General features: G+C 35.9%; 1 protein-coding gene across 6 annotated transcripts in view; it reads right to left on the bottom strand.

Annotated features, from left to right (window-relative positions):
* The window catches only part of LRRIQ1 (leucine rich repeats and IQ motif containing 1), a 197,776-nt gene that overhangs the window by 114,838 nt on the left and 69,238 nt on the right, over positions 1–13,700 (bottom strand). The window lies entirely within an intron of this gene.

Here is a 13,700-nt window from a genome sequence, read left to right as displayed (position 1 = left end):
TGTGTCTCAATTTCTGCCCTGAAAACTGGTTCATCTCTACCATTTTTCTAGGTTCCACATATATGCGTTAATATACAATATTTGTTTTCCTCTTCCTGACTTACTTCACGCTATATGACAGTCTTTAGATCCATCCCGTCTCTACAAATGACCCAATTTCATTCCTTTTTATGGCTGAGTAATATTCCATTGTATATATGTACCACATTGTCTTTATCCATCCATTTGTCGATGGGCATTTGGGTTGCTTCCATGTCCTGGCTATTGTAAATAGTGCTGCAATGAACATAGGACTGCATGTGTCTTTTTGAATTACGGTTTTCTCTGGGTATATGCCCAGTAGTGGGATTGCTGGGTCATATGGTAATTCTATTTTAAGTTTTTTAAGGAACCTCCATACTATTCTCCATAGTGGCTGTATCAATTTACATTCCCACCAACAGTGCAAGAGGGTTCCCTTTTCTCCACACCCTCTCCAGCATTTGTTGTTTGTAGATTTTCTGATGATCCCCATTCAAACTGGTGTGAGGTGATTCCTCATTGTAGTTTTGATTTGCATTTCTCTAATAATTAGTGATGTTGAGCAGCTTTTCATGTGCTTCTTGGCCATCTGTATAGCTTCCTTGGAGAAATGTCTATTTAGGTCTTCTGCCCATTTTTGGATTGGGTTGTTTGGTTTTTCAATATTGAGCTGCATGACCTGTTTATATATTTTGGAGATTCATCCTTTGTCCATTGGTTCATTTGCAAATATTTTCTCCCATTCTGAGGGCTGTCTCTTTGTCTTGTTTATAGTTTCATTTCCTGTGCAGAAACTGTTAAGTTTCATTAGGTCCCATTTGTTTATTTTTGTTTTTATTTCCATTAATCTAGGAGGTGGATCAAAAAAATCTTGCTGTGATTTATGTCAAAGAGTGTTCTTCCTAAGTTTTCCTCTAAGAATTTTATAGTGTCCGGACTTACATTTAGGTCTCTAACCCATTTTGAGTTTATTTTTGTGTATGGTGTTAGGGAGTGCTCTAATTCCATTCTTTCACATGTAGCTGTCCAGTTCTCCCAGCACCACTTATTGAAGAGACTGTCTTTTCTCCATTGTATATCCTTGCCTCCTTTGTAATACATTAGTTGACCATACATGCATGGGTTTACCTCTGGGCTTTCTATCTTGTTCCATTGATCAATATTTCTGTTTTTGTGTCAGTACCATATTGTCTTGGTTACCGTAGCTTTGTAGTATAGCCTAAAGTCCGGAAGCCTGAATCCTCCAGTTCCGTTTTTTCCCTCAAGACCACTTTGGCTATTCGGTGTCTTTTGTCTCCCTATACAAATTTTAAGATTTTTTGTTCTAGTTTTGTAAAAAATGCCCTTGGTAATTTGATAGGGATTGCATTGAATCTGTAGATTGCTTGGGTAGTATAGTTATTTTCACAATATTGATTCTTCCAATCCAAGAACACGGTATATCTCTCCATCAGTTTGTATCATCTTTAATTTCATTCATCAGTGTCATATAGTTTTCTGCATACAGGTCTTTTGCCTCCCTAGGTAGGTTTATTCCTAGGTATTTTATTCTTTTTGTTGCAATGGTAAATGGGAGTGTTTCCTTAATTTCTCTTTCAAATTTTTCATCATTAGTGCATAGGAATGCAAGAGATTTCTGTGCATTAATTTTGTATCCTGCTACTTTACCAAATTCATTGATTAGCTCTAGTAGTTTTCTGGTGGCATTGTTAGGATTCTCTATATATAGTATCATGTCATCTGCAAACAGTGACAGTTTTACTTCTTTTCCAATTTGTATTCCTTTTATTTTTTTCTCTTCTCTGATTGCCGTGGCTAGGACTTCCAAAACTATGTTGAATAATAGTGGTGAGAGTGGACATCCTTGTCTTATTCCCAATCTTAGGGGAAATGCTTTCAGTTTTTTACCATTGAGAATGATGTTTGCTGTGGGTGTGTCATATATGGCCTTTATTATGTTGAGGTAGGTTCCCTCTATGCCCACTTTCTGGAGAGTTTTTATCATAAATGGGTGTTGAATTTTGTCAAGCTTTTTTTTCAGCTATTGAGATGGTCATATGGTTTTCTTCTTCAATTTGTTAATATGGTGTATCCCTTTGATTGCTTTTCGTATACTGAAGAATCCTTGCATTCCTGGCATAAATCCCACTTGATCATGGTGTATGATCTTTTTTTTTTTACATGTTTATTGGAGTATAATTGCTTTACAATGGTGTGTTAGTTTCTGCTTTATAACAAAGTGAATCAGTTATACATATACATATGTTCCCATATCTCTTCCTTCTTGCATTTCCCTCCCTCCCACCCTCCCTATCCCACCCCTAGGTGGTCACAAAGCACTGAGCTGATCTCCCTGTGCTATGCAGCTGCTTTCCACTAGCTATCTATGTTACGTTTGGTAGTGTATATATGTCCATGCCACTCTCTCGCTTTGTCACACTTACCCTTCCCCCTCCCCATATCCTCAAGTCCATTCTCTAGTAGGCCTGTGTCTTTATTCCTGTCTTACCCCTAGGTTCTTCATAACATTGTTTTTTCTTAAATTCCATATATATGTGTTAGCAGACGGTATTTGTCTTTCCTTTCTGACTTACTTCACTCTGTATGACAGACTCTAGGTCCATCCACCTCATTACAAATAGCTCAATTTCCTTTCTTTTTATGGCTGAGTAATATTCCATTGTATATATGTGCCACATCTTCTTTATCCATTCATCCAATGATGGACACTTAGGTTGTTTCCATCTCTGGGTGACTGTAAATAGAGCTGCAGTGAACATTTTGGTACATGACTCTTTTTGAATTATGGTTTTCTCAGGGTATATGCCCAGTAGTGGGATTGCTGGGTCACATGGTAGTTCTATTTGTAGTTTTTTAAGGAACCTCCATACTGTTCTCCATAACGTGTTGTTGGATTCTCTGCTAATAATCTGTTGAGGATTTTTGAGTGTATATTCATCAGTGATACTGGTCTGCAGTTTTCTTTTTTTGTAATATCTTTGTCTGGTTTTGATATCAGGGTGATGATGGCCTCATAGAATGAGTTTGTTGGTGTTTTTCCTCTGCTATTTTTTGGAAGAGTTTGAGAAGAATGGATGTTAGCTCCTCTCTAAATGTTTGGTAGAAATCACCTGTGAAGCCATCTGGTCCTGGACTTTTGTGGGAAGATTTTTCATCACAGTTTCAATTTCATTACTTGTGATTGGGCTGTTCATATTTTCTATTTCTTCTGCTGCAGTCTTGGAAGGTTATGCCTTTCTAAGAATTTGTCCATTTCTTCCAGGTTGTCCATTTTATTGGCATAGAGTTGCTTGTAGTAGTCTTTTAGGATGCTTTGTATTTCTGCGGTGTCTGTTGTAACTTCTCCTGTTTCATTTCTAATTCTAATGATTTGAGTCCTCTCCTGCTTTTTCTTGATGAGTCTGGCTAATGGTTTATCAATTTTGTTTATCTTCTCAAAGAACCAGCTTTTAGTTTCATTGATCTTTGCTATTATTTTCTTTGTTTCTATTTCATTTATTTCTGCTCTGACCTTTGATTTCTTTCCTTCTACTAACTGCGTTTTGTTTGTTCTTTTAGGTGTAAGGTTAGATTGTTTATTTGAGATATTTGCTGTTTCTTGAGGTAGGATTTTATTGCTATAAACTTCCCTCTTAGGACTGCTTTTGCTGCATCCCATATGTTTTGGATCATCGTGTTTTCCTTGTCATTTTTTCTAGGTATTTTTTGATTTCTGCTTTGATTTCTTTAGTGATCTCTTGGTTATTTAGTAATGTATTGTTTAGCTTCCATGTGTTTGTGTTTTTTACATTTTTTCCCCTGTAATTGATTTCTAATCTCATAGTGTTGTGGTCGGAAAAGATGCTTGATATGATTTCGATTTTCTTAAATTTACTGAGGCTTGATTTGTGACCCAAGATGGGATCAATCCTGGAGAATGTTCCATGCGCACTTGAGTAGAAAGTGTAATCTGCTGATTTTGGATGGAATGTCCTATAAATATCAATTAAATCTATCTGGTCTATTGTGCCATTTAAAGCTTGTGTTTCCTTATTAATTTTCTGTTTGGATGATCTGCCCATTGGTGTGAGGTGTTAAAGTCCCCCACTATTATAGTGTTACTGTTGATTTCCTCTTTTATAGCTGTTAGCAGTTGTCTCATGTATTGAGGTGCTCCTATGTTGGGTGCATATATATTTATAATTGTTATAGCTTCTTCTTGGATTGATCCTTTGATCATTATGTAGTGTCTTTCCTTGTCTCTTGTAACATTCTTTATTTTAACATCTATTTTATCTGATATGAGTATTGTTACTCCAGCTTTCTTTTGATTTCCATTTGCATGGAATATCTTTTTCCATCCCCTCACTTTCAGTTTGTATGTGTCCCTAGGTCTGAGGTGGGTCTCTTGTAGACAGCATATATATGGGTCTTGTTTTTGTATTCATTCAGCGAACCTGTGTCTTTTGGTTGGAGCATTTCATCCATTCATATTTAAGGTAATTATCGATATGTATGTTCCTATGACCATTTTCTTAATTGTTATGGGGTGTTTTTTTTGTAGGTCCTTTTCTTCTCTTGTGTTTCCCACTTAGAGGAGTTCCTTTAGCATTTGTTGTAGACCAAGTTTGGTTGCGCTGAATTCTCTTAGCTTTTGCTTGTCTGTAAAGCTTTTGATTTCTCCATTGAATCTGAAGGAGATCATTGCCAGGTAGAGTTATCTTGGTTGTAGGTTCTTCCCTTTCACCACTTTAAATATGTCATGCCACTCCCTTCTGGCTTGTAGAGTTTCTGCTGAGAAATCAGCTGTTAACCTTTTGGGAGTTCCCTTGTATGTTATTTGTCGTTTTTCCTTTGCTGCTTTCAATAATTTTTCTTTGTCTTTAATTTTTCTCAGTTTGATTACTATGTGTCTCAGCATGTTTCTCCTTGGGTTTATCCTGCCCGGGACTCGCTGTGATTCCTGGAGTTGGGTGGTTCTTTCCTTTCCCATGTTAGGGAAGTTTTCAACTATAATCTCTTCAAATATTTTCACTGGTCCTTTCTCTCTCTCTTCTCCTTCTGGGACCCGTATAATGCGAATGTTGTTGCATTTAATGTTGTCCCAGAGGTCTCTTAGGCTGTCTTCATTTCTTTTCATTCTTTTCTCTTTATTCTGTTCCGCAGAAGTGAATTCCACCATTCTGTCTTCCAGGTCACTTATCCGTTCTTCTGCCTCAGTTATTCTTCTATTGATTCCTTCTAGTGTAGTTTTCATTTCAGTTATTGTATTGTTCATCTCTGTTTGTTTGTTCTTTAATTCTTCTAGGTCTTTGTTAAACATTTCTTGCATCTTCTCGATCTTTGCCTCCATTCTCTTTCCGAGGTCCTGGATCATCTTCACTCTCATTATTCTGAATTCTTTTTCTGGAAGGTTGCCTATCTCCACTTCATTTATTTGTTTTTCTGGGGTTTTATCTTGTACCTTAATCTGGTACATAGACATCTGCCTTTTCATCTTGTCTATCTTTCTGTGAATGTGGTTTTTCCTAACCATTTTCTTGTAAAACACAAATGGTAAATTCAAGCAGTTGGAAACTTGGGCTGGGAATAAATAAAACACTGCATTATGAGGAGAATATTATCAGACACACTCTTTTATTTTACTTTTTTTAAGTTTTTGACTGAGTTGAGTGTTTTTTGCTGCACATGGGCTTTCTCTAGTTGTGGCGTGCAGTGGCTACTCTTTATTGCAGTGTGTGGGCTTCTCATTGCGGTGGCTTCTCTTGTTGTAAAGCACAGGGTCTAGGTGTGTGGGCTTCAGTAGTTGTGGCACACGAGATCAGCAGTTGTGGCTCATGGGCTCTAGAGCACAGACTCAATAGTTGTGGCTCATGGGCTTAGTTGCTCCACAGCATGTGGGATCTTCCTGGACCAGGGCTTGAAGCTGTGTCCCCTGCATTGGCAGGCAGATTTTTAACCACTGCGCCACCAGGGAAGCCCAGACACACTCTTTTAAAAATAAGATAATTAAAATAATTTTACCAAAAGTTGCTGTTTATTTCAGAAATAGGTGTGAATTCTGATTGTTTCTCAGTGAAATACAGTGAGTCGAGGGTTAAACCAAAATAAAAGTGGTGGTGATTACCCCATATTACACGATCTGGAAAATCTAAATTTATGATATTTCTCCTTGAGTCTTAATAAGGATTATAATAAGAATCTCCCAGATATAAGCAAAAGTCTTTATCAATTTAAAAGGCCAATGCTATGAAAAACCAGATCAGAAAGCAAGAGTGGTCCACCAAGCCCAGCCACCTCGAAGTACTTCCCAAGCCTTTCACAAGAAGAGTGTGTGGGCTTATTTTTACAAGGCTATTGATGATCACAGGGGCAAAATAAACTTCTTGAATGAGTAAAACTTCTTACTAAAAAACTAACAATTCCCATGAGGAAAACTACAAATCAGTGACAGAAGATACCAAAGACTAAATAAATGGAAAGATGTCACATGAAAAAAATCTTTGTGGATAAGAAGATTCAATACTGTCAAGACGTCAGTTTTTCCCTACTTGATCTATAGATAGAACACAATTCCAACTAAAATACCAGCAAGATATTTTGTGGATATCAAGAAATTGATTCTAAAGCTTATACGAAGAGGCAAAACAAGCATATAGCCAACTTAATTTTGAAAGAGAAGAAAAAAGTTGGAAGAATGACACTAGTTGACTTCAAGATTATCTGTGAGGCTACAGTAATCAGGATAATGTGGTAATGGCAAAAGAATAGTCAAGTAGATCAATGGAACATAAGAGAGAACCCAGAAATAGACCCACATAATACAGTAAACTGATCTTTGACAAATGAGCAAAAGTAATACAATGGAGAAAAGATAAGTCTTTTCAACTACTGGTGCTAGAACAACTGAACATCGCCATGTACAAAAAAAAAAAGGAATCTAGACATACAGACACAGACCTCTCACCTTTCACAAAAATTAACTCAAAAAGGATCACAGACCTAAAAGCAAAATGTGAAAACCTAAAACTCCTAGAAGAAAAAATAGAAAATCTAGATGACCTTGGGTATGGTGATGACTTTTTATATACAATACAAAATACACATCTAAATTATTAATGAGTTGAATTTCATTAAAATTAAAAATTCCTGCTCCTAGGGACATTGTCAAGTAAATGAGATGATAAGTCATACACTGGGAGAAAGTGTTTGCAAAAGACATATCTGATAATTGACTGTTATCCAAAATATGAAAAGAACACTTAAAACTCAATGATAAGAAAATGAATGTCTTGGTTAAAAAACGAGCCAAACTCCTTAAAAGACATCTCACCAAAAGAGATATAAATATGACAAATAATCATTAATGAATTGCAAATTATAACAACAATGAGATACTACTACCTACCTATTAAAATGTCCACAATCCAAAACACTGATAACGATGTGGGGAAATAGGAATACTCATTACGTGTTGGTGGTAATGAAAAATGGTAGAGACACTGTGGAAGATAGTTTGGTGGTTTCTTACAAAACTAAACATATTTTTATCATTTGATCTAGCAATCAGGTTCCTTGGTATTTACCCAAATGAACTGAAAATGTATGACCACACAAAAACCTACCCACACGTTTATAGCCGTTTTATTGGTATCAGCCAGGACTTGAAAGCAACCAAGATGTCCTTCAGTAGGTAACTGATAAACTGTGATACATCCATACAATGCAATGTTATTTAGCATTAAAAAGAAATGAGCTATCCAGCCATGAACAAACATAGAGGAAACTTAAATGCATATTACTAATTGGAAAAAGCCAATCTGAAAAGGCTGTATATTGTATGATTCCAACTGTGTTACATTCTGGAAAAAAAGCAAAACTATGGAGACAAAAAGATGAATGGTTACTAGGGGTTAAAGTAGAGAGAGGGATAAAAAGGCAAAGCACAGAGGAGTTTTAGGGCAGTAAAACGATTCCATATAATACTATACGGTGGATGCATGTCATTGCACATTTTTCAAAACCCATAGAATGTAGAACACCAAGAGTGAACTCCTATATAAAACTATGGAATTTGGGTGATAATGATGTGTCAATGTAGGTTCACTGATTGTTAAAAGTGTACTTCTTTGGGGCTTCGCTGGTGGCGCAGTGGTTGAGAGTTCGCCTGCCGATGCAGGGGACATGGGTTCGTGCCCCGGTTCGGGAGGATCCCACCTGCCGCGGAGCGGCTGGGCCCGTGAGCCATGGCCGCTGAGCCTGTGCCTCTGGAGCCTGTGCTCCGCAGCGGGAGAGGCCACAACAGTGAGAGGCCCGCGTACCGCAAAAAAAAAAAAGTGTACTGCTTTGGTGTGGGTATTTACAGTGAGGGGGGCTGTACATGTGTGGGGACCAGGGGTATGTGGGAATTCTCTGTTTCAGAGAATTCTGCTCAATTTTGCTGTTAACCTAAAATTTCTCTAAAAAATAAAATTTATTCATTAAAAAACAAGCAGTTCCTAAACACTAAATGAAGGATGGGAGGGTAAGATTACTAAAATACTAAGAGTTAAGAAGGCAAAGCCCCCGGGCTTCCCTGGTGGCGCAGTGGTTGAGAGTCCACCTGCCGATGCAGGGGACGCGGGTTCGTGCCCCGGTCCGGGAAGATCCCACATGCCGCAGAGCAGCTGGGCCCGTGAGCCACGGCCGCTGAGCCTGCGCGTCCGCAGCCTGTGCTCCGCAACGGGAGAGGCCACAACAGTGAGAGGCCCGCAAACCGCAAAAAAAAAAAAAAAAAAAAAAAAAAAAAAAAAAAAAAGAGAAAAAAAGAAGGCAAAGCCCTAACAACAGTTATTCCTTTTACCTAGACTGTATAGTCAGGACTGGTATATCTATTTATGCAAACACAGTTGTAAAATATAATTTAATTATTTTTTAATGGAGGAAGTGGTCCATTAAGGCAAAAATGCATAAGGCCAACCAAGATCATAATGCATCCCTGTGTAGAGTTATGATCTTGGTAGCCTTGGTATTAAATAAAATAATCATCAGAGAGGTACAAATACAAATACATTTTGATGAAACAAAATAGAGGAATACCACAGTTTTTCATTTACTGAGGACACAGTTGACTAGCTCTCTACACTCTTCCACCACTCCAGAAATGATGCTTTTTTTTTTCTTACAGATATTTAATAAGGAAAGAGAGAAAGGATTAGATTTGGTTCTTCAGGGTAATTATCAGATGTTTTACAATGTTAAGAAGCAGACAAAAGCTTAATGGTTTGCTAATAAAGAGTTAAAGCTATTAAGAAAATTTGAGCCCATATATTTTGAACTTTTTAGGAGGCTTGAAGCTAGAAATGCTTGCCAAATCAAAAACTACCTACCATGTTTACCACAAAGGGTTAAATAAATGGCATATATTGTGTTTCTGCTTACATTCATTTTAAGATATGGTTTGAAAGCAGGATGCTACATTAAGATAATATCTATTCACCACAGGTGATGAGGTAATCAGAGGTGTTCACCTCAGAGGTACAATATTAAATATAACATGAAATCTTTAACTGAGGCTCTCATCAAGGCAAGGAAATATTCCACCCTACCAAATAATTTATTACAGTACTAAGGAACCTACACTGTATTCTAAATCTTTACCAAAATACCCAGTGTCAAGGTTTCTTCAAGACATGACTGTAATGTCAAAATAACTTATTTATTTATAATTATAAAATGCCAGGTATGAAATAATGATTTTTGAGATGTGATAATAAAGGGTATTGAAAGTTAAGACTGCATTGGTGTTCATCCAGCTTAAAAAAGATTCTCTAATTCTATTACTGGTCCTGTTTCTTCAAAGTAAATTTCCTACATTATAGAAGATCAAATAAAATACTTTAATAACTTGATGGAAATAGTTCTTGAGAATAGCCAACAGTTCTAATTCTTTGGGTACCAAGTGAATTTCTACCTGGTACCTTGGTCTCCAGAGTGGACCTGACTAGCAGAAGGAATGAAGTGTGCCAGTGACAGCCTCTAATGTTTGAAAAAGGTATGTCTTATAAGGAAAATTAATAAAGCATATTACCTTATTATAAGTTGGATTTCTTAGCAGTTAGGTAAAGCTGATTTTCTTTTCTTCTAGTGTATAACCATTTCAGTACGCTTTTGTGTGTACAAAACTTTTTACCAGGATGGTGGCCCCACAGTGGTAGTGCAGATGCAGTAACACCTGTGAGACACTCTTGAGTGGTCATCTTTCAGGTCTCAGTTTGGCTAAATGAGGAGGTGTCAGGAAAAAGGAAGGCAATACTCATGTTGCTAACATGAGAACCTCAGGGTCCAACACATCTACCCCTTGTGTTAGTCACTCTCAAAATTCATTGAGATGAGAATTCAAGCTAGATCCCTATGTGTGCCTCCAGCCCTGAAGGGTAGTGTTTCTGAAAGGACTGTCCTTGAACTACTGTATCAGTGGTACTTGGGGTGCTTTTTAAAATGCAGAGTCTTCAGCTACACATAGACCTCTACTGGCAGGTTCAGGGGAATCTGTATTTTTAAAACATAGTCTTTCTTGTGCACCTTAAAGAGTAAAACCACTACATTGGGAAGAAAATAGACCTCAGCACATTATGCTAAAATCAGAGATGATCGGGTTTAAAGCAAAAAAAAAAAAAGAAACAAAAATAATTCTTAAAGAAACTCTGAAATTCAAATCATTTGCAAATTGTCCTAAATTTAAAAAAAGGCTTGCATGGAAACTTATACCATAGTCTATATATCAATAATATCAGAAGAATTTGCTAAAACAAGGGATACTGTGGTCCTGGGCAGTTACATTCCAATGATATGTCACTGATTAACATTGCCATTGGTTTTATATAAATGCTGTGAACTTTTTAAAGAAAACTATTCCTGTAACTCTAAAATTAGAGAGTACATACCAAATAAATAAATAGCTTTCTACTCAGAAATAATTGATGGTTGGAATAAAGAGCCATTTTAACCAAATAATCTAATATAATCCAAGAGGCAAAAATATAAGAATTTGCTTTATCAGATTAAGGAACAGATCAATATTTTACCACAAACATTTTACCTAGTAAAAAAAGGCTTATGCTCCAGACAACCAAGTAATGAAAAATAATTTCAAAGGTAATACAGGACATTAGAGTTCTTTCTAGGTGTTGCAACTGGCATCATGTGGAAGCTGTTGAGATGTTAATTGACACGGATCAGCAAAATGATAGTTTTATCATCAAATGCTATATTTTTGACATGGTTATTGATATAGATATCATCAAGTATAATATTTTAGCTACACACAATAGTTCTAGAGAATGTGGGTCAACAGTGCTTGAATTTTTACATTTGGAATATTTTGATATTACACTCATCACCTTTACGTTAAAAGTTCCCAGTTTATTTTAGTCACAATATTTTGAACTTCTTTGGATGTAAAAATTTAGTTTGCTTGGATCTTCAAGAATACGACAGTGTCTTCAAATTTGTGAATCACATAATAAATATCCAGATTGGAGTTGGTGTTTTATTTAAACATTTTTTTCTTAAGTCTTTTTTTTAAGGAACAATAGTCAAATTTGTATAAGTTAGTAGTGCATGAATTGGCCTTAAATTCAAATGCAGCCTTATAAAGAGCCTATGATAAATATATTAGAAAGCACTGTAACAAGTTGATTCATGTTCAGAATGAAGTATAAGGACACTGTGAGATCTCAGCCTTAGTTTTTCCAGCTGGGCTCCTCCTAGTCAAGGGCTGAATCAATATTTCATTTAGTGAAAACTTCCTGGTGAATATTCTGTCACTTAAGAAGCTCTATTAATCATTAATGAATGAAACACATTCCCAAAGGAAATTCCAAACTGAGTCTGTGGATTAAGTTTTAAAAAGAGATTTCTTTTAGTACATCAGTTTTGTTCGTGTTATCACTGGCTAGACATGAAAGTAAGAAGCCAATTGGGAAAATCTATAACTAATCCCTTCGTTGGTATCAAGGGGTTATGTAAAGTTCATTGGAACATACTGGTTAAAGTCTGAGTTGATCCTTTCATTAACAAATCCATATTTTATAGATTACTAGATTTGAACCTCTTTAGATAAATGAATTTCTTCTTAAAATTATGAAAGCTGCATTAGAGCAACTGATCTAAGTGAAATTTGATAGGTAAAATTTTCAAGTTGCTATTAGTCTAGTCCATAAAAGTTAACTTAAACATAGAAATTGTAATAGCTAAATAATTGTATATATAAATACTACCTATTCTCTTTCAGTATTGATTATTTCCAATTAAATATTTTCTTTAAAACTATAAAGTATATATACTTAGTAAGGGTAATAAAATGTGAATGTTTATCTTTATATATGTATTATAGTGTTATATCAATAGATTTTACCAGAAGCACATTTTATTCAATAAAATAGTGCTTATGCTTTCTACAAACAAAATAAAGAAAAATAAATAAATTGAAAGGTTACTCAGGACATAGGTTTGTTTCTAGTTGTTGCAACTTGCAACATGGCAGCTGTTCAGATGGTAACTGATACCAGATCAGCAAAAGAATTCATGTCCTATTTGCCCAACACCTAATAGAAAAACCATTGCCCCCTAAAGAACTTGCTCTGAATAATGGGCACAGCTGCTATTTTTATTTGTCACTGTATGCCAACTATATAACTTGTTCTATAGAATTACTTGGGAAACTCTCTAGAAACAACCCATCAGACATTTTCATTATAAGTAATATCACCTGCTAAGCAGTCTTTCAGACATGATTACACTCTTCTTTTCGTATGGGAAATTTCACTCTAAGATCTGGTTCCTAGAAATGAGGACCCAAAACTTGGGGGATTAGTGCTTTAAATCTCAATGTAAGAGAAGCACAGCCCTAGAATGTGAGCTAGTGCATCCGGATGGGGACCTTGACTGCTTCTATTCCAGAAAAGGGAGTCCTTCACCAAGCTGGTAAGAGGTCTAGAAACATATCTAGGTGGCCTTTTCACATATGCACACAAAATCCTTAAATAGTTTTAATTTCTGATCACCTTATGATTTGACATTAACTAATAGTTGACATTTCCTATAATAACTTTTCCTAAGATCAGCTTCTCAGGCAACTTGGAGAATGTGATAAATACTATGGTTCCCTAGGAGTCTGAGGACTCCAATTTTAGAACTGCAGATACTGATAATTACTGCAAATCAACAATAATATAAATTTTCAATTTATAGAAAATAACATTTTCAATCACTAAAATAAAATTGAATAAATTCAATAGAAAAATTAGAGGGGCTGAAACATGCATTTTTTCAAGCTTTTACACATTATAATGTAATTAAATTCAGTAATGTATTCCTCCAACAAATAATTTTGGGTGTCTACAAGGCATACAAGGACTCTAAACTATAAGGACCTGTACAATAATCTGGGGTCACTTCTACTACTTAATTTTAGCCATTTTTTAATGCTTGGATTTTCATTTAATTTGGCTACTTTCCCCTAATCTCTTGTCACTTTTCTACTAAAAACAAGCTTCCCCAAATACTATTTTCATTTTCATACAACTATTCAAAATTTCTCTATAGCTCCTTAAAAATAATGGCTAGCATTATCAAGTATGCTTTCTGACAGGCACTACTGTAAAGTGCTGTCATGCGGTAACATATTTATTCCTCAT

The sequence above is a fragment of the Monodon monoceros genome, unplaced genomic scaffold, assembly GCF_005190385.1.
Source record: "Monodon monoceros isolate NGI ecotype Baffin Bay Population unplaced genomic scaffold, NGI_Narwhal_1 Super_Scaffold_6, whole genome shotgun sequence".
NCBI classification, from domain to species: Eukaryota; Metazoa; Chordata; class Mammalia; order Artiodactyla; family Monodontidae; genus Monodon; species Monodon monoceros.
Note: the sequence above shows the minus strand (reverse complement) of the source record. Positions and strands in the feature narration are given on the sequence as shown.